We start from the raw sequence: 20971 nt of genomic DNA, 5'->3' as shown, positions 1-20971 counted from the left end.
GTTGTTAGTGGATTTTTCTTGTCCTTTTAGGGGTCCAAAGTCTTCCACTAATGTTCAGCAGGTGCTCTGTGAGAATTGTTTCATTTGTAGACATACTCTAGATGTACTTGTGAGGAGAGACAAATTCCACATTCTCTTATTCTGCCACCTTGACTCTGTCCCCTAATGATAGTGTTGGAGATATAAGACCATATTTTTCCTTTTTTTTGTTGTTTTGTTTTGTTTTGGACTAACAATCTTCAATACACTTTATCCATTCAGTTATTTTACATTGTAGAATAGTCACTTTTACTTGAGGACATCATTTACTTTTATTTGAAACCTCTTTGAAAATATATCTTAATCATCACGTTGAATTGCAGCATTTTCTATATGATACACTTAAGCAACACTGTCTATAATTAAAAAATAATTTCTCACCATAGAATGGGAAGCAAACTGAAATTATAGATAAATAAGATAAAAAATAAAGTCAATAAGTTAGAAACAATATAATCAGCCAGTTAGTGACCAATACTTAGGAAAATATTATATTTATATTTGCTACAATAAGGGAAGTCTGTCATATCTCAATACCATGCATTTGTAATAATTCGGGCTCTATTCTCAGCTCTTCATATGCATCAATTCATTTAATTTTCACAAAAATCTAATGAATTAGATATTACTATTTTTCTTTTATAAATGAGGAAACAAACACAAAAATACTATATAACTGGTCCAAGTTTGCATATAAGGAAAAAGGAGCTGTATCCAGAACCATTGCTCATTGTTCTTTTATGAGGTGCCCAAGTACATTTTATTCTTTATGTGTTTATATTCATTTTTAAATTGTTTCTTGGTAATTGAAAAATGTATTCTCAAGCTTGAAGTTATATAATTAGTTCAGCCACAATTCAACAAGTCAATTCTACTGATCTTTCAGACTCAGAAAAAGCTCATGACCTTGGCAGGATATATATCAAAATAAGCACGCAATTGGGAAGAATTGTTTTTCTGTCTATTACTACTTTGTTGGGTTTACCTAACATTTCACTGTAATTGTTAAGGAAACAGTTATGTCCCAATTTAATGTAACAAAGTTTATTAAATTGATGATAAATACCAATTATTTAACTTTTTGTAATTCCATTTTTGTGGTTTCTTTGAGAGCTCATTGCAAAACTGTATCTTTTAATTACTATTTTATTTTGTAAAAAAATTAGTTTTCACTATAGTGAGATTAGAGGATCAAATGACAATGACAACTGTGACACAAGTAGTTTACAGCATTTATTTATTTACTTGTTTGTTTATTCTTTTGGAAAAAGAATGCTGAACTTACTGAAGTGTTTGTAACTTGTAATGCACGGGGTCATTTTAGCTTGAACCTGTGAGAAATGCTGGTTCTGGATGGTCCTTTTCTCTCAATCAGGAAGTGGAATTGACTTACGACCTTCTTCTGGTTCCTTCAACAATATCCTTTTGTATTCCAGTACTCAAATTAAGTTAAGGCTCTCTAGACACATTTTCCATTCTAACTAAAAAGGAAGTAAATATGAAAAGAATTTTCAATTTCAGATTTCTTACTCCCCAGCTTTAATTGTAATGGAATTATGTTTTTGTTTTCTAATATGAACATAGAAAAGGACAAATTTCAACAAAAATGATGTGGTGTACATACCAGACATGTTGGATCAATAAATAAAAATAAAAGCAGAGTAAAAATATCACATTCCTAACCTTATTCATGATACAGAAGCAAGATAAACCAGTAAAGTATATTGATTACCGTGCATCAGTCTTTCTTATTTTTCCATTGTCTTTGTTTCCTTTAACTTCTGCTTTGTGGAATAGTTTCTTAAATACTTAAGATGGAAATTAAAGCTGGTATATTTTGAAGTGCCATTTTGGAGAGAATTTTTAAAATTTAAACCATAGCTCTAAATGTGGTTAATGGGGTATACATGATCAGAAAAAAAGACATTGGTGAACTTTTAGCTCATGATTAAGAGTTTTCAATTTCTGTCCTTAAGTCTCACAATAAATCTCATTTCTTTTCATTCTTCTAGATTTTGTTCCTTGAACTCATTTCTGTAAACACCAATCACTGGAAATTGAATATCCAGATCAACCATTTCAAGAGTCATATGTCCTGCCTTACTAAACTATGCTAATATAGAAAATTCTAAGGGATGTAGTTTTTTTTTTTTTTTTAATCTTTTGCTCTTTTTCATTCAAGGCAAATGTCACCACTAACTACTAAAGCATTATTACAGGCATATTTTATTCATATAGTAAACATTAAAAACTGTGATTTAGTTGAATTTTTCTTAGAATCCAAGATTGCTTCTAAACAATATAAGACTAACTCACACTCATGACAGATTTATTACAGACAAGTGACATATTAAATCCTTGGAAGTTATATTTTACATTAAAGGTAAATTAAAACCATAAATTAAATGTGTGCATGGATGAGTCCAGTCTTAGCAAACAGTTAATCAGGTACTGTTTAATTTTCCTGTACTAGAGAGATTCATCAGGACACACTGAGTCTCTATGGTAATTTTCCATATCCCCCATATGTCTAGCATTTGCTTCATTAGAATCAGGTCTCCTTACAATCATAAGGCAAAACACACTTTCATATTAGGGAGAAAGGATGACATTACCATCTCAATATTTTAATCTGGAAAACATATATCTGCTATTCTCTATAATGACATATTTGGGAAATCAAATATCCTTAAGAGAGACATTTACTATACTAAAGTCAGGTTTCTCTTTAAATACTTAAATAGTGAATAGAGTTTTGTGTGTAAATGTGTGCTTAAGCTTAAAATGCATAGATTTACAAAAAAAAAATTAGCCCAAGTTCAATAAATTAATTTTGTCAAAACAATTGATATCTTGAGCATTACTGAGCCAATAAGACATCAAAATAAAAACTGTCTAAAGTTAAATACATATTACATTAACAAACAAATGATTTGCAGTCACAAAATTATAAATGCAGTTTGGGTTGGGGGTAGGTGGAGGGGAGTTAATCCAAACTACACCAATGGAAGCCCTCAAACTGTCTTTCATCCCTTCTTGCAACATTGAGTTCCCTTAAAAAAAAAAAAATCAATGGAGTATCACAAATTCTTAACACTATACAAGGCATAATCTGGATAAATTACATGCAGTTTCCATATTGGCTCTTTTGGCAGGATGATCTACTACAAGGTAGGCTATTTGCCTCACTAATCAATCCTCCAGTAGTTATAACTTCCTTTATGTCCATCACTGTTGTAAAAGCCTCTGTAGCCATGTCCACCAGACTCTCTGCAGCTGTTGTGGTTGCTTCCACCACCTCTGCTGCTGCTAGCACAGCTGCTACTGAAGCTAGAATTGCTAACACCACTACTCTGTGGATATCCTCTGGCACAAATCCTCCACAGAGTCTTTTACTCTTAGAATGTCCACAACTGCTACTCTTGTAGTGGTGTTGATATGCCATATTTTCAAACTAAGATGCCACTTCTTATTTAGCTTCCACAAGAATAACCAACAAACCCGTGGTCATATTTATGTACTTCTTGTTAAAGAACAAGGTGGCAAGGCCAAGTTTTCCTACACATCCTGTGCAGTCAATGGAAAGTACATTTTCTTCAATACCATTTGGCAAGTCAAAATTGATAACTTATTTCCCATTTGAAATGTCCAGTCCTCTTCCTGCTACTGCTCTAAGTACTAGAATTGGGATTTTTCCTTAGAGAAACTGGTGAAGGCTTCTTCATCATCTCTCTAATTACATTCTCCATGGATACTGGTACAAGCATATCCTTCATGGTGAAAAATATCCTCAAAAGAATCTGCACCATTTTTGGTCTCCACAAACACTAAGGTCAATGAATTCTTTCCTGTTGCATTTAAGAGGTTAAGCAGAAATAACTGTTTGCCTGCCTCTTTTGATGTGATGTTCTCAGAGGCAGAGAAAATATTCCAACAGCCAAAAAGATGTAGTCATTCAAGAAATCATGAGCAAGTGTCTATTTTCTTAGGGAAAGGAGCACTAAACATGTAATGGTAAACTCCATTTGGTTACCTACTATCTTGTTCAAATATTCCACATATCTGAGCTTCAAATTCCACACCAATATCAAATCCATATTATCCAACACAAAGTATTTGTGGAACTCCAATATTTTCTCTGTCCATCATGTCTACCAGTCCTCCAGGAGTAGCAAATAACATATGCCATCCACATTCTAAGCGTCAAATCTGCTAACCAACATCAGCATCACCATAAATGTTGTAAGAACAGTTCCAAACTAGTAAGAAAAATTTCTTGCTTCCTTATAGATTGGTACTGCCAAATTTCCCTTGTAGGTGCTAATACCAAGGAGATTGGATATTTTTGGCAGTGCCCTTACCTTCTGCTTTCCTTCATGACCCTCAAAGTCTCTCCTTGACCATGTGAATAAATCTGACTCAAGATCAGCAAGAGAAATGCTGCAACTTTTACAGATGTTGTTTGGGTATAAGACATCAAGTGTCTTTCCTCTTTCCTAAAAATAATAGCACAAGTTTGCACTGGAGCTAGTGAGTATAACAAGTAAGCTTGATGTTTCCCATAATAATTTATCCAACCTCAACATCAATAAAACTTTCAATGTGTGGGAGACAGTTGTTGCCTCTTGCATCAATTGAAATGTCATATTTTTCAAAGTTAATCCCAGTGTTATCTTCAGAAAAAAGTTCCTGTCCCAAACATTCACTTGGAGGAAATGGTTTTGAACAAATGTCTTCATCTCTTTGTCACACCAGTGACTGTTTCCACCATGTTCAAATTTTCCAAAGCCACATCTGTCACTGTAGCAACCAGTGTTGTCATAGTCACTCTCTTTACTATCATGAAACCTTCCCTTTAGTCACTTCCACCATCATTGAAGAAATTAGACTTTCCTCTTGAATCACTCTGGGATTCAAAATGCTGCATGTATCTTTATCTTTACTAGAACTCCACTCTGATCTGTCTTTATTGTAGACTTGTTTAGTAATTTCTTTGTTCCTTGAGTGAGAAGGAATATAGTATCCTTTGCCAGCTCTATTACCTTTACTCTGAATTGTAGAATTCAGGTTGCTGGTCCAGTCCAAGGGCATTTTCTACTGTCACAGTACCCATCCATAAAGAGTACAGAGAACTTGGAATCTGCTGCTGAGTATGTTTGATGAACATTAAAGTCCCTCTCACTGGAGAACTGTGGCTCTCTAACATATATAGAGTTTTGTTCCAAAAAACTGAGGTCTCCATATATATAAAACCATATTTGAAAGAAATGTCTTTGAACAACTTACAATTTAAAAAACATTTTATAACACTATCACACAGTGATAAGTATGGTTAAGAAAATTATTTGATAAATGTGTACTTTAATGGTTTATATATTTTCTTAACAATTAAAAAAAACTCTTCAGATGTGTTTTATAGTTCTCTAATTACATTATCATTTCAAATTAAACATTATTGTATATATTTCAGGATGAAAGACTGATTGAGATTTTATAATTTTTTTCCTCATTTACTCTATTCTGAGTTACAGTGTGACTTAATGGTCTGTACTTTTCTCTGTGATAAGGAGTTAAGTTTTTGGCTACTAAGTAAAGAACCATGAATTCACTTAATGGTTTGCAAGTAGCACAATGCCACAATGTAATAGTGCAAAGTCAAAATGATAATTCTAGAGATTGCTTTGAATTTCAATTTTGACCACAAATGAGTTTATATCAAATATTACATGCAGTTAGAATCACTATGACTATGCGGATTTGGGAATGTATTATACAAACAAATTCATGTCTAGTACTTCTTGACATATTCAAGGTTAAATATTGACAAGTGCAATGCAAACTCTTCACCCTCCCCTTTGAAATACTGCAAGTAAAACAAAGCATCTGTAAATGCTACCAGTTAATAGATTTCCATAATCCTAATTCTGTGAATAGAATTTTTCAGGTCTCTAGATGCAATGCAGATAATTCAATGTCCAATACAAAAGAAATTATTTTATTAGTGCTCTTCCCTGGATTATGCACAGATGAAGTATGAGCAATACGTCTTTGTGCTTTTTCTTCCTTTGAAATTGATAAATGATAATAGCATCTGATTTTCAGAATGATATGATTTTCAAGCTGTAAAATACTTACAAAAATAAGTATCCAGCACATTCATTAACTCAGAGATAAAGAAATGGGGATAAAGAAGTTTACTGACTTGCCAATGTCAAGCTTGCTATCTAGTGACAGACTTGAGAGAATAAGTCAAGATGCTTGATTCCTATGTCAATGAAATATTCCGTAGGAGATACCACCCTTCATTTTAAATTAACAGTAGTGCATAATAAAGGGATGTTTCACACAGATACTCTTATTCCTTTAATGCAGCCTTCTCTACTTTACGGTGACCATGCCTTCTGGACTAACAGGGAAAATAACTATCAGATTTCTTCTTTTTATTCTGAGCACACAATTTCCCCAAACTCCACCTTATGAAAAATTTTCTACCTCTACCAAAACCCGATGAATAATAGAAAATGAATTTCTTCTCTTTCCCATATATTCAGAAATTTCCCAGAAATAATTACAGCAAAAGGCTTCAGGAGAAGATGAGCCATGTGCTTAGAAATGTGTTTGACAGGAAGTTAAGCATTCTTGGTAAAGAATGTTTAAGTATGGAAATGATATACACTATTTCAATATACAGATTTCCTCTGAGGAAGTAGAACTGGAGGGAACAAGGAAGATCAAGTTTTAGTTCCATACTTGAAGCTCTTTCTTTCCTTCCTTCTTTTCTTTCTTCTCCTCTTCCTTCCTGCTTTATTTCTCTTCCATTTTTTCTTTTTCTCTTGCTTTAAAATAATAGTTGTTATGGTGTTAATGTTCTAATTTCATGAGGACAGAAAAATAAACTCAAAGTGGATTAAAGCCTGAAATGTAAGACTGGATATACTATAAAACTCTTAGAGGAAAACATAGGCAGAACACTCTCTGACATAAATCACAACAAGATCTTTTTTGATCCACCTCCGAGAGTAATGAAAAAAAAATGTGACCTAATTAAACTTAAAATCTTTTGCATAGCAAAGGAAATCATAAACAAAATGAAAAAAATAACCCAAAGAATGGGAGAAAATACTTGCAAATGAAGGGACCGACAAGGGATTTATCCCCAAAATATACAAAGAGCTCATGCAGCTCAGTATAAAATAAACAACCTAATTAAAGATGGGCTGAAGACATAATCAGACATTTCTAGACATTTCTCAAAAAAAAAGACATGCAGATGGACAAGAGACACATGAATAGATGCTCAACATGACTAATTTTTAGAGAAATGCAAATCAAAACTACAATGTGTTATCACCTCACACCCATTAGTATGGCAGTCATTAAAAAATCTACAAATAATAAATGCTGGACAGGGTGTGGAGAAAAGGGAACCCTCTTACATTATCGGTAGAAATGTAAATTGGTACAGCTGCTATGGGGAATGATATGGAGGTTCCTTAAAAAACTAAAAATAGCTACCATATGATCTAGCAATCCCAATCCTGGGCATATATCCAGAGAAAACCATTATTCAAAAGGATACATACACCCCAATATTCATTGCAGCACTGTTTACAATAGCCAGGACATGGCAGCAACCTAAATGTTCATTAGTGGAGGAATGAATAAAGAATATGGGATACACATATACAATGGAATATTACTCAGCCATAAAAAAGAATGAAATAATTCCATTTGCAGCAACATGACAATCCTAGAGATTGTCATACTGAGTGAAGTAAGTCAGACAGAAAAATATCATATGATATTTTTTATATGTGGAATCTAAAAAATGGTGCAAATGAACCTATTTACAAGACAGAAATATAGTCACAGATGTAGGAAACAAACTTATGACTACCAAGGGGGAAAGATGGAGGGAGAGATAAATTGGGAGTTTGGGATTGACATATACACATCACTATATACAAAATAGATAACTAATAAGAACCCACTGTATAGCACAGAGAACTCTATTCAATGCTCTGTAATGACCTAAATGGGAATAGAATCTAAGAAAAAAGTGGATATATGTATATGTATAACTGATTCACTTTTCTGTACATCAGAAAGTAATACAACATTGTAAGTCAAGTATACCCTAATAAAAATTAATTAAAAAAATAAACCAAAGTAAATATGGTGGTACATGTTAGAGAGGCTATTTTTTTTCAGATTTTATATATATTCTTCAATATAGCATGATTAAAAGTAAATAATCAAAATATTTGAATAAGAAAATATACCCTAATTGGTAATGACAGAAATTGGCAAATTAACAAACTATATTTATATGATTTTAGGAGAGAACCTCAGATGTACTTTAAGTTTACATTCTGAACCCTAAGCCCCCAGGTGAAATATCAAAACATTCCTCGTTATGGTTATTTAAATGGATAGCAAACATTTCCAAAGCTGTACAGTGTGAGATTTAATTGGGAGAGATTAATGGTCCCTTGGTCCCTTGAACTGAGTAGTTCGTTCTCCTAAACTTAGAAAGATGAAATTTATTTATAGGTCCTCAGGCTTTTATTGATTAAATTATAAATATTCCCCAAACAAGATATTCCCCATACTAGCTGTTAAAAATAAAATCAGCAGAGACAACATAAGTCTACAAATACTTGCATTTCTAATCCAGTAGATAATTAGATAACTGGTCCCCATATTATCACTGAGGTGGAGGTGGATCGATGAAGAAGTTTCATAAAGCCTGAGTATTGCCAAACTATTAAAACTATTTTCTTCACAGCCCCAGGATTGAAAGCTATGCCACTAGATCCATATTTTTAATTATGGTCTTTAATCCCTTTAATTTTTCCCTCCAACAGATAAATAAAAGGGAATTATCTTATTTCCTAGATAATGGCTATGCAGAGTTATTTAGATCATTATTATTATTATGTTAATGTTATTAAGATATAACAGATTAGTCTAAGCTGAGGAACTCCTCAACATAAGTGATTACAGGACATATCTTACGTCAGAGTCACAACCATCAGTTGACTCCCACTCTGAGCTATCACATTCAATTAGTTTCATTTAGTTTAGCTGTCAAAAACAATAATGCAGGGTTTTATCTTTTTATTTTTATATCTCCTTATTCTTGTCATCCTTTTCATTTTTTTCTAGTTCTAGCTCCTTTGACTATCACTAACTGTTTAAGAAAGAAATGATTAAGCACTTATAAAACCTCAGTTGTGTGCTACACAATATGCCAATGGCTTTTCCAAACATCTCATTCTTTTTCTCCATTATACTAGTTCCCTGGACCACATAGTCATCCAACATTTCAAATGAGTAATTTAAAGTTTAGTGAAATAAAGGCTAGTGGTCAAAGTCAAACACAATGAGTTCTAGATGAGGGTTTGTTTCCATATTTTCTGACTAGAAGTCTATTACCTCATAGGCACCTTCCTCAACTTGGGTGCCTTGTTAATCTTTTCACTTATTTCTATATTTCTATACAGTGATGCAATCTGCTGTCACATTGCTTAGTCTTTAATTTATCTTCTTCCTTCCTTCCCTACCACCTTCCTTTCTTCCTCTTTCTTTCTTCTTTTCACCAGTACTGATGTGATAATAAATTCATATTCAAAATAAAAATCTTTGGCATGTGAGCTCTGGTGAGCATTCAGTGTCTTTATAATGAATTCTTATAGCACATATACCACAAAATCCCCATTCTTGATGAGAAAATAAAATTCAAGGGTTATTTCTACTGCCTCTATGTGATTTTTCCATCTTCTGAGCATTTAACAAGGGTGTATTGGCTGAATCACATAAACTGTCTACACAGCAGAGTCAGTATTAATATCCAATTTATTATATAGTAAGTAGACATGTAATTTTAACATATGCATAATTTATCTGATGTCAGGCAGAAAGTCTGAATGTCAGTTTGCAATCATAGTAAGAATTTATTTTCTAATCTTTCTGTTAAGCACTCACTTCCCTTTAATATTGATAAACAATTGTTTTAGGTTCTCAGGATTCATGAATTGTATGCTAGCCTGAAATAGACCATATTATTAAGACACTTTACTGAAGTTTATGTAGATTAGTCCATTAGGTGCTATAACAAAATACCAGTTTAAATAACTTATTCATAATAAATATTTATTTCTCACAGCTCTGGAGTCTGGAAGTTTGAGATCAGGATACTAGTATGTCCTTGTTTCCACACATGGCAGAAGGGTCCTGGGATCTCTTCACAACCTCCTTTATAAGGCACTAATTCCATTTACCAGGGTTCCACTATCGTGACTTAAGCACCTCCCAAAGGGTCTAATACCATCACCTTCAGGAGTTAAGATTTCAATAAATCAATTTTGGTGGCACATAAACATTCAGACCATAGCATCTACTTGTACTCAAAACAGCTAGAGCTTTTGAGATTTGAATTCTCATTTGCCTTATACTTGGTTGCCTATAGGAAATTTGCTCTACCTCTTTGATTTTCATTTCAGTATCTTTATCTAGTATACTACAACAAATATTTATGATAAGGTTGTTATGAGATCAATTAGATTATACCAGAATTTCAGCCATATAGAAAGAATGTATTCTTCGAAGCAAGATCAGGTTTTACTTCTCTTTTAACAATTTGTGCTTCCCTGTTTAGCTCTAAAATTGAATCAGTTAATATTAAAAGTATTTTTAATCATCCATTAGTAAATCATAAGCACAAGAAAATAAATTTTGTCTGTCTTATTTGTGTTAAGTCAACTTCTTGTGGATTTATGGTACACACTAAAATTTCAATGAACATTTGTTAAATAAATAATAATTCTTCAGTTTCAAGTTCTGCATGTAAGAAGTGTGGAAGTCACCACCTTGTCCCAATAGAAGTAAAAGCTGAATGACTGAAAAATCATCTTTGACTCTTCTAGAATTACCAAGAGAGGTAAGGACACAAGGCAAATCACTGCTCCCAAGAAAGACCAGACAGACAAACAAATAACAGAGAACAACAACTTAACCAAAGCAGAGACATGAGCAGAAACTGCCATGGGAACCAGTGCCCAAGTAGGAAAACCAGAAGTATAATTACCAAATTGCTGGAGGTTCAGTGTGGACAATTCTGAGAGTTAAAATTCCATGGGGCCCAAAACATGAGATTTACCTCCAGGAGCTCAACCAGGTTCCCAATGTAAATATCAGAGGAAAATCCCCCTCCTACTTTAGGCAGAGGCTGGGGGAAAGGAATCATTTTGAAATACACCAGAGCACTGTGTTCTTAGCAAGGCCTGCCCTAAGCAGAAACTAGAATATTCAAGTACCTTGGGACAATAATAAAAGGTATGTAGTATAGAAATAGTACAAAAAAGAAAGAATACATATTTAAAAGAAAAATGACCAATAATTTCCATAACATAATGTCAGATACCAAACCATGTACACATGTAGGCATGCAATTTTCAAATTACAAAAAAATCAAAGAAAATGGCCCCAAAACCTTAGCAGCCATCTCATCAAAGAAGAGACAGAGGGAGAAAAAGATGGCGGCGAAGTAGAGAGACGTGGAGTGCATCCCTCTCCACAGATGCATTGGGAATGCACGGAAGGACACAGTCATTCCCACAGAGAACCAGCTGAACACCAGCAGACGGCCTCGGACACCGGAAAGGGCTGCGGAGAACCTGACATAGCCGACTGAATATTCGTCTAATCCAATACCTGGACATTAGTCTGAGGCTTGGACAGTCTTCTATAAACACCTCTATCACCAGGACAAGCAACCCCAAAAGCTTGGACAACCATGAGGAAACAAAGAAACACCATGCAGGCAAAGGAGCAGGAAAAAAACCCACAAGACCAAATAAATGAGGAGGAAATAGGAAAAATGCCTGAAAAGGAATTTAGAGTAATGATAGTAAAAATGATACAAAATCTCGATAACAAATTAGAGAAAGTACAAGAAACAGTTCATAAGAACTCAGAAAAACAAACAGCAATGGATAACAAAATAACTGAAATTAAAAATACTCTAGATGCTCTAACCAGCAGAATGACTGAGGCAGAAGAACGAATAAGTGAGTTGGAAGATAGAATGGAAGAAATAAACGCCACAGAGCAGGAAAAAGATAAAAAAATAAAAAGACTAGAAGACAGCCTCAGAGACCTCAGTGATAACCTTAAACGTACCAACATTCGAATTATAGGCATCCCAGAAGAAGAAGAAAACAAGAAAGGGTCTGTGAAAATATTTGAAGAGGTTCTAGTGGAAAACTTCCCCAACGTGGGAAAGGAAATAATGAACCAAGTCCAAGAAGCACAGAGAGTCCCATACAGAATAAACCCAAGGAGAAATACACCAAGACACATATTAATCAAACTAACGACAATTCAACACAAAGAAAAAATATTAAAAGCAGCAAGAGAAAAGCAACAAATAACATATAAGGGAAAACCCATCAGGATAACAGCTGACCTTTCTACAGAAACTCTGCAGGCCAGAAGGGAATGGCAGGATATACTGAAAGTCCTGAAAGAGAGAAACCTACAGCCAAGAATACTTTACCCAGCAAGAATCTCATTCAGATTTGAGGGAGAAATCAAAAGCTTTCCAGACAAGCAAAAGTTAAGAGAATTCAGCACCACCAAACCAGCCTTACAACAAGTGCTAAAGGAACTTCTCTAAGTAGGAAACACAAGAAAAGGAAAACACCTACAAATACAAACCCAAAACAATTCAGAAAATGGTAATTGGAACACACATGTCAATAATCACTTTAAATGTCAATGGATTAAATGCTCCAACCAAAAGACACAGACTGGCTGAATGGATACAAAAACAAGACCCTTCTATATGCTGCCTACAAGAAACCCACTTCAGACCAAGGGATACATATAGACTGAAAGTGAAGGGATGGAAAAAGATATTCCATGCAAATGGAAGTCAAAAGAAAGCTGGAGTAGCAATACTCATATCAGACAAATTAGACTTGAAAGTAAAGACTATTAAAAGAGACAAGGAAGGGCACTACATAATGATCAAGGGATCCATCCAAGAAGAACATATCACAATGGTAAATATCTATGCCCCAAATATAGGAGCACCTCAATACATAAGGCAAATGCTAACAGCTATAAAAGGGGACATCGACAGTAACACAATTATAGTAGGAGACTTGAACACCCCACTTACATCAATGGACAGATCATCCAAACAGAAAATAAATAAAGACACACAAGCTTTAAATGACACATTAGACCATCTCGACTTAATTGATATTTATAGGACATTCCATCCAAAAACGACAGACTACACGTTCTTCTCAAGTGCACACGGAACATTTTCCAGGATAGATCACATCTTGGGTCACAAATCAAACCTCAGCAAATTCAAGAAAATTGAAATCATATCAAGCATCTTCTCAGACCACAACGCCATGAGACTAGATATCAATTACAGGAAAAAAACTGCAAAAAAGACAAACACATGGAGGCTAAACAATTCACTATTAAACAACCAAGGAATCACTACAGAAATCAAAGAGGAAATCAAAAAGTATCTAGAAACAAATGACAACGAAAACACAACAACCCAAAACCTATGGGACGCAGCAAAAGCAGTTCTAAGAGGGAAGTTTATAGCAATACAGTCCTACCTTAAGAAACAAGAAAATGATCGAATAAACAACCTAACCTTACACCTCAAACAACTAGAGAAAGAAGAACAAAGAAACCCCAAAGTGAGCAGAAGGAAAGAAATCGTAAAGATCAAAGCAGAAATAAATGAAAAAGAAAGGAAAGAAACCATAAGAAAAATAAATAAAACTAAAAGCTGGTTCTTTGAGAAGATTAACCAAATTGATAAACCATTAGCCAGACTCATCAAGAAAAAAAGGGAGAAGATGCAAATCAACAGAATTAGAAATGAAAAAGGAGAAGTCACAACGGACACCTCAGAAATACAAAACATCATGAGAGACTACTACAAGCAACTATATGCCAATCAATTGGATAACCTGGAAGAAATGGATACATTCTTAGAAAAATACAATCTTCCAAGACTGAACCAGGAAGAAATAGAAACCATGAACAGACCAATCACAAGTACAGAAATTGAGGCAGTGATTAAAAATCTCCCAACACACAAAAGCCCAGGACCAGATGGATTCACAGGCGAATTCTATCAAACATTTCAAGAAGAGGTAACACCTATCCTTCTCAAACTCTTCCAAAATATTGCAGAAGGCGGAGCACTCCCAAACTCATTCTATGAGGCTACCATCACCCTGATACCAAAACCAGGCAAAGATGTCACAAAAAAAGAAAACTACAGACCAATATCACTGATGAATATAGATGCAAAAATCCTCAACAAAATACTAGCTAACAGACTGCAACAGCACATTAAAAAAATCATACACCACGATCAAGTGGGGTTTATCCCTGGGATGCAAGGATTCTTCAATATACGCAAATCAATCAACGTGATACATCATATCAACAAATTGAAGGATAAAAACCATATGATCATTTCAATAGATGCAGAAAAAGCTTTTGACAAAGTTCAACATCCATTTATGATCAAAGCTCTCCAGAAAATGGGCATAGAAGGAAATTACCTCAACATAATAAAAGCCATATATGACAAACCAAAAGCCAACATTGTTCTCAATGGAGAAAAACTGGAAGAATTCCCTCTAAGAACAGGAACAAGACAAGGGTGTCCACTCTCACCAATGTTATTCAACATAGTTTTGGAAGTGTTAGCCACAGCAATCAGAGAAGAAAAAGAAATTAAAGGAATCCAAATTGGAAAAGAAGAAGTAAAATTATCACTCTTTGCAGATGACATGATACTATATATAGAAAACCCTAAAGACTCTACCAGAAAACTGCTAGCACTCATTGATGAGTTTAGTAAAGTAGCAGGATACAAAATTAATGCACAGAAATCTCTTGCATTCCTATACACTAACAACGGAAGAGCAGAAAGAGAAATTAAGGAAACTGTCCCATTCCCCATTGCAACCAAAAGAATAAAATACCTAGGAATAAACCTGCCTAAGGAGGCAAAAGATCTGTATGCAGAAAACTTTAAGACATTGATGAAAGAAATCAAAGATGACATAAACAGATGGAGGGATATACCATGTTCCTGGATTGGAAGAATCAACATCGTGAAAATGACTGTACTACCCAAAGCAATTTACAGATTTAATGCAATCCCGATCAGATTACCAATGGCATTTTTCACAGAACTAGAGCAAGAAATCTTACGATTTGTATGGAAACGCAAAAGACCCCGAATAGCCAAAGCAATCTTGAGAAGGAAAAATGGAGTTGGTGGAATCAGGCTTCCTGACTTCAAACTATACTACAAGGCCATAGTGATCAAGACAGTATGGTACTGGCACAAAAATAGAAAGGAAGATCAATGGAACAGAACAGAGAACTCAGAAGTAAGCCCAAACACATATGGGCACCTTATCTTTGACAAAGGAGGCACGAGTATACAATGGAAAAAAGACAGCCTCTTCAATAAGTGGTGCTGGGAAAATTGGACAGCAACATGTCAAAGAATGAAATTAGAACACTTCCTAACACCATACACAAAAATAAACTCCAAATGGATTAAAGACCTACATGTAAGGCCAGACACTATCAAACTCCTAGAGGAAAACATAGGCAGAACACTCTTTGACATACATCAAAGCAACATCCTTTTTGACCCACCTCCTAGAATCATGGAAATAAAATCAAGAATAAACGAATGGGACCTCATGAAACTTAAAAGCTTTTGCACAGCAAAAGAAACCATAAACAAGACTAAAAGGCAACCCTCAGAATGGGAAAAAATAATTGCCTATGAAACAACGGACAAAGGATTAACCTCCAAAATATACAAGCAGCTCATGCAGCTTCATACCAAAAAAGCAAATAACCCAATCCACAAATGGGCAGAAGACCTAAATAGACATTTCTCCAAAGAAGACATACAGATGGCCAACAAACACATGAAAAGATGCTCCACATCACTCATCATCAGAGAAATGCAAGTCAAAGCCACAATGAGGTATCACCTCACACCAATCAGAATGGCCATCATCACAAAGTCTGGAAACAACAAATGTTGGAGAGGGTGTGGAGAAAAGGGAACTCTCCTGCACTGTTGGTGGGACTGTAAGTTGGTACAGCCACTATGGAAAACAATTTGGAGGTTCCTTAAAAAACTACAAATAGAACTACCATATGATCCAGTAATCCCACTCCTGGGCATATACCCAAAGAAAACCATAATCCCAAAAGAAACTTGTACCATCATGTTTATTGCAGCACTCTTTACAATAGCCAGGACATGGAAGCAACCTAAATGCCCATCAACAAATGAATGGATACAGAAGATGTGGCATATATATACAATGGAATATTACTCAGCTATAAAAAGGGATGAGATGGAGCTATATGTAATGAGGTGGATAGAACTACAATCTGTCATACAGAGTGAAGTAAGTCAGAAAGAGAAAGACAAATATTGTATGCTAACTCACATATACGGAATCTAAAAATGGTACTGATGAACTCAGTGACAAGAACAGGGAAGCAGATACAGGGAATGGACTGGAGAACTCGAGGTATGGGAGGGGGCGGGGGGTGAAGGGGAAACTGAGAAGAAGCGGGAGAGTAGTACAGACATATATATACTACCAACTGTAAAATAGTCAGTGGGAAGTTGTTGTATAACAAAGGGAGTCCAACTCGAGGATGGAAGATGCCTTAGAGGACTGGGGCAGGGAGGGTGGGGGGGAATCGAGGGGGGGCGTCAAGGAAGGGAGGGAATATGGGGATATGTGTATAAAAACAGTTGATTGAACCTGGTGTACCCCCAAAAAAATAAAATAAAATAATAATAAAAAAAAAAAAAAAGAAGAGACAGAGATGTCAAATAAGCATATGAAAAGATGCTACACATCATATGTCATTAGGGAAATGTCAACTAAACAATGCTTATTAAAATGGCTAAAATCTGAAACACTGACAACAACAAATGCTGGGGAGGATGTAGAGAAACAGGAACTCTTATTCATTGCTAGTGGGAATGCAAAATGGTACAGCCACTTTGGAAGAGAGTCTGGCAGTTTCTTACAAAACTAAACATGCTCTCACCGTATGATTCAGCAATTGTCATCTTTGGTATTTACCCAAAGGATGTGAAAACTTATGTCCATATAAAACCTGCATATGGATGTTTGCAACAGCTTTATTCATAATTGCCAAAACTTAGAAGAAACCAAGATGTCCTTCAGTGGATGAATGTATAAATAAATTGTGGTACATATAGACAAAGAAATATTATTTAGTGCTAAATAGAAATGAGGTATCAAGCCATGAAAAGCCAAGAAGGAAACTTAAATGCATATTACTGATCTAAAGAAGCCAATGTAAAAAGACTACATACTATATGACATTCTGTAAAAGCAGAACTATGAAGCCAGAAAAAGATCAGTGCTTGTCAAGGGGTGGGGAGAGAGAAGGGGTGAATGGGCCAAGTACAGATGATATTTCGGACAGTGAAAATACTCTGTGTGATGTTAGAATGATGAATACATATCATTACACATTGCTCCAAACCCATAGAATGTACAACATCAAAAGTGAACCCTAATGTAAACTATGGAATTTGGGTAATTATGATGTGTCAATGTCAGTTTATCAATTGTAATAAGTATACCACTCTGGTGGGAGAAGTTGGTAATGGAGGGGGCTATACCTGTGTGCAAACAGGGGATATATGGGACATCTCTGCAACTTACTCCCAATTTTGCTGTGAATCTAAAATTGATTTTTAAAAATCCTTTAAAATGATAATAGTTCTGAAGCATGTGAATTTCTATATCCTACTGCCAACACAAAATAGCTAATAACATGCTCACAAATTTAAAAATGAATATAATGTTGTAAAAGTTAAAAAGATAAAAGTAAATTTATTGTGCTATCATATTAAAGCAATTGCAAATCAATTATAAATAAATTGACTTCAATAAACTATGTAGCTATGGATTTAAATACATTTTCCCAAAATTATAATTAATTTCATATTTTTATAATTATCTCCACTTTAAAACATCTGAGGAGATTGACATATACTGATGTCAAAAACAGAAAGTTTTAGTAATAAATATTAAGTTGTGGCTATATGTCCGAAATCCTAGTTCCTGCTGTCCACAGGAAACTGTGTCCTGCCCACCATATTGCACTGCATCCAGTGAAATTGTTTGAACTGATATATTTGACCTAAAATATAACCAGCTTTCTTAGCTCCCAGCTCAAAGAAGTAAGCAGTAGTTGCTCTCTAATGAAGTAAACTTTTATATCCCTAAGCTTAAATGTTAAATAGATATGATTCTGGGAATTGAGCCATGGGAAAGCTTTTACCTAAGCATTTTAGCTACGAACAGTGATTTACCCGAGATATCTTTCACTACTTGTTTCCTATATGTCTGTAGTGTAAACACAATAACCTCTAAGTCAATATACCATAGAACAGAATTTAATAAAAAATGAGTATTTTTTGGCTTCTGATACAAGAATCAAAAAATAATTACAATGAGGTCTTGTCTCTAAGATAGCCTTAAGAATGGAGGCTTTGAGAATGTTATTGTTTTTTAGAGTGGCATTATTGTTATGAAAATAACAAAATGTTAAGTAGTGGGAGGAGCAGAAATGGCATGGTTTAAATTATAATATTTTTTGTGAGATTCCAGATCAATATACTCAAATTACACTTGGCATTTAATTAAATTATTTCATTTATTTCATTTCAATATCTGCATTCAATAAATATCATTAATATAGCACTTCCATTCAGATCACCAAATATTTATTGAGTGACGTTTGAAAATTGTGACCACGTGCTCAGCACTAAAGATTTTAAAATGAATGCCATGTTATCTCTCTCTTTTTTCCTTTAGTAGTAGTACAACCTATAGAGGAAGATTAGAATAAAATTATTTAACTGCAGTATGTAAAATACTATACTATATGAATGCAGATTTTCAGTGGCAGATAAAGTGATCAAAGTAGCATGTATGGCAAAAGGGACATGGATGGTGCATATCAGCAAAACTATTATCTAGTCCAGGTTTTTTCATTGTCAATGTGAAATCTTGAAAAAATAGTTTCACATTTGATCAAGTTCCTTTAATCATTAAATAATTGACCATTACTTAAAACAGCTAATAGTTCTTGTGAAGCTTCACTTTATATAAAACCCATTCTGGCTGTTCCTACTCATATGAAGATCTTACTGAATAAGAAATGAAGCCTTAGAGGCAGTACATAAAGAAAGTCTAGCATCAAAGAATTATATCATTGTGTTCTACCCCCAGCTAGTTAATGCATTTGGCATGCAAATCACAATACAATTTTCTAAGATCCCAGAGGAAAACAAGTGTAATTGTCTGAAACATGATGGAAAAATGGAAAAGATGCATTCAGCTACCTACATGAGGAAGATAATATTTTCTATTTTTTTAATTGAATTCATACTAGTTTCTGTTAAGGTAGCAACTATCAATAAAGATAAAATACAAAAGACATTTTTTTTTTTTCAAAAGACATTTTAAAGTATGATTTCACAATACAAAATCAGATGACCCTGGATAATGTTGATGCTTCTGTTCTGCTTTTGATCTAGGTGGGGTTCTTATAACATGAGGTGGGTACTGATGAAAGTAAAGGTGCAAAAGTACTTCCATTGAAGTAGATGAAATTACAGAGTTTAATTGTAAAGTTTTCCCCACCAAAAATGAATTCTCTTTCATTAAAAGGGTTTAGACCTGCTTATATGAGCAGAATTATTCAGTATATTCTTGCAAAATTTGTCTCTAATAATAAATTAAAATATATTTCCCCTAGATGAATATCCCTTCCTTCTAAATTAAATTTTAAATGATTTTTGTTGCAAACAGATTTTTCTTTTGCACTTACTTGCAAACATGGGGAAGAGGGAATGAATGTAGTGTTAGATACTCTCATAAATACATTCAGTTAATATAAAAGGAAATGTTTATCTTTCCTGGAGGTTAATCAAAAACTAGTACCCAATGTAGTTAACCTTGTGTCAACAAGATAGATGAATATTAGACTACACACAGAACCTGAGATGTACAGAATACATAAATGCCATACATTCTACAAACTTTGGCACATTTTGTTCTCTACTAATATTACTAGACATTATTAGAACACTTTTATTTTATTTTATTACTTATCAATCAGGGAAGACACTGCCTGCCTGCTGTTTAAGAAAGTTAGTTCTGGACCTTAAAAAAAGGGATGTCTAAAGAAATGTGCTGTTACCCCCATAGGTAGCTGTACTTTCCATCAGGGTGAACTGAGCTGTGCAAATTAGTGTGTGATCATAAACCAAGACCAAAATAAATCCAAGTCATGAGGGAAAGTTATCAGGCAGGGAGGATGAGAGAAAAGTAGAGAAGAACCCCTGTCTTTTTCCAATTGCTTTCCTATTAGGTTTTCAAAGGAATCTGTGTTGGGTGAGAAATATTTTTATTTTCAGATTCACAGACAGATTTTCTTATATATATGGGAAACAGTGAGGGACTAGAAAAAAACATGGCCTCAAGTTGGAATGAGCAAGTCAATGGTATCTGAAAAGATTCAATGAATTGGAAAGAATTGTCTATTCTTAAACCATCTTCAAACTTGGCTAAATTAAGTATATCTGAAAAGAAATCACAATTCTTTCTATTTTGGAAATGTTTAATGGAATCAAAAGTATTTAATTGTATTTATTTTAAACCAAACTAAATGTTAAATTCCTTATAATCATATTTTTGATTATCCATTACAGGTCATTATTCTACACTTACCCTAAATATGTGTAAATCACACAAACATGCATAGGCTTTGGATACAGATG

At 34.2% G+C, this 20971-nt stretch overlaps 1 pseudogene; it reads right to left on the bottom strand.

The window, feature by feature from the left end:
- Positions 1-3227: 3227 nt before the first annotated feature.
- On the bottom strand, positions 3228-5130 carry LOC130835578 (ATP-dependent RNA helicase DDX3X-like; annotated as a pseudogene).
- Between the last annotated feature and the right edge of the window lie 15841 nt (positions 5131-20971).

The sequence above is a fragment of the Hippopotamus amphibius genome, chromosome 14, assembly GCF_030028045.1.
Source record: "Hippopotamus amphibius kiboko isolate mHipAmp2 chromosome 14, mHipAmp2.hap2, whole genome shotgun sequence".
Classification (NCBI taxonomy): Eukaryota; Metazoa; Chordata; class Mammalia; order Artiodactyla; family Hippopotamidae; genus Hippopotamus; species Hippopotamus amphibius.
This window is presented reverse-complemented; position numbering and strand designations above follow the sequence as displayed.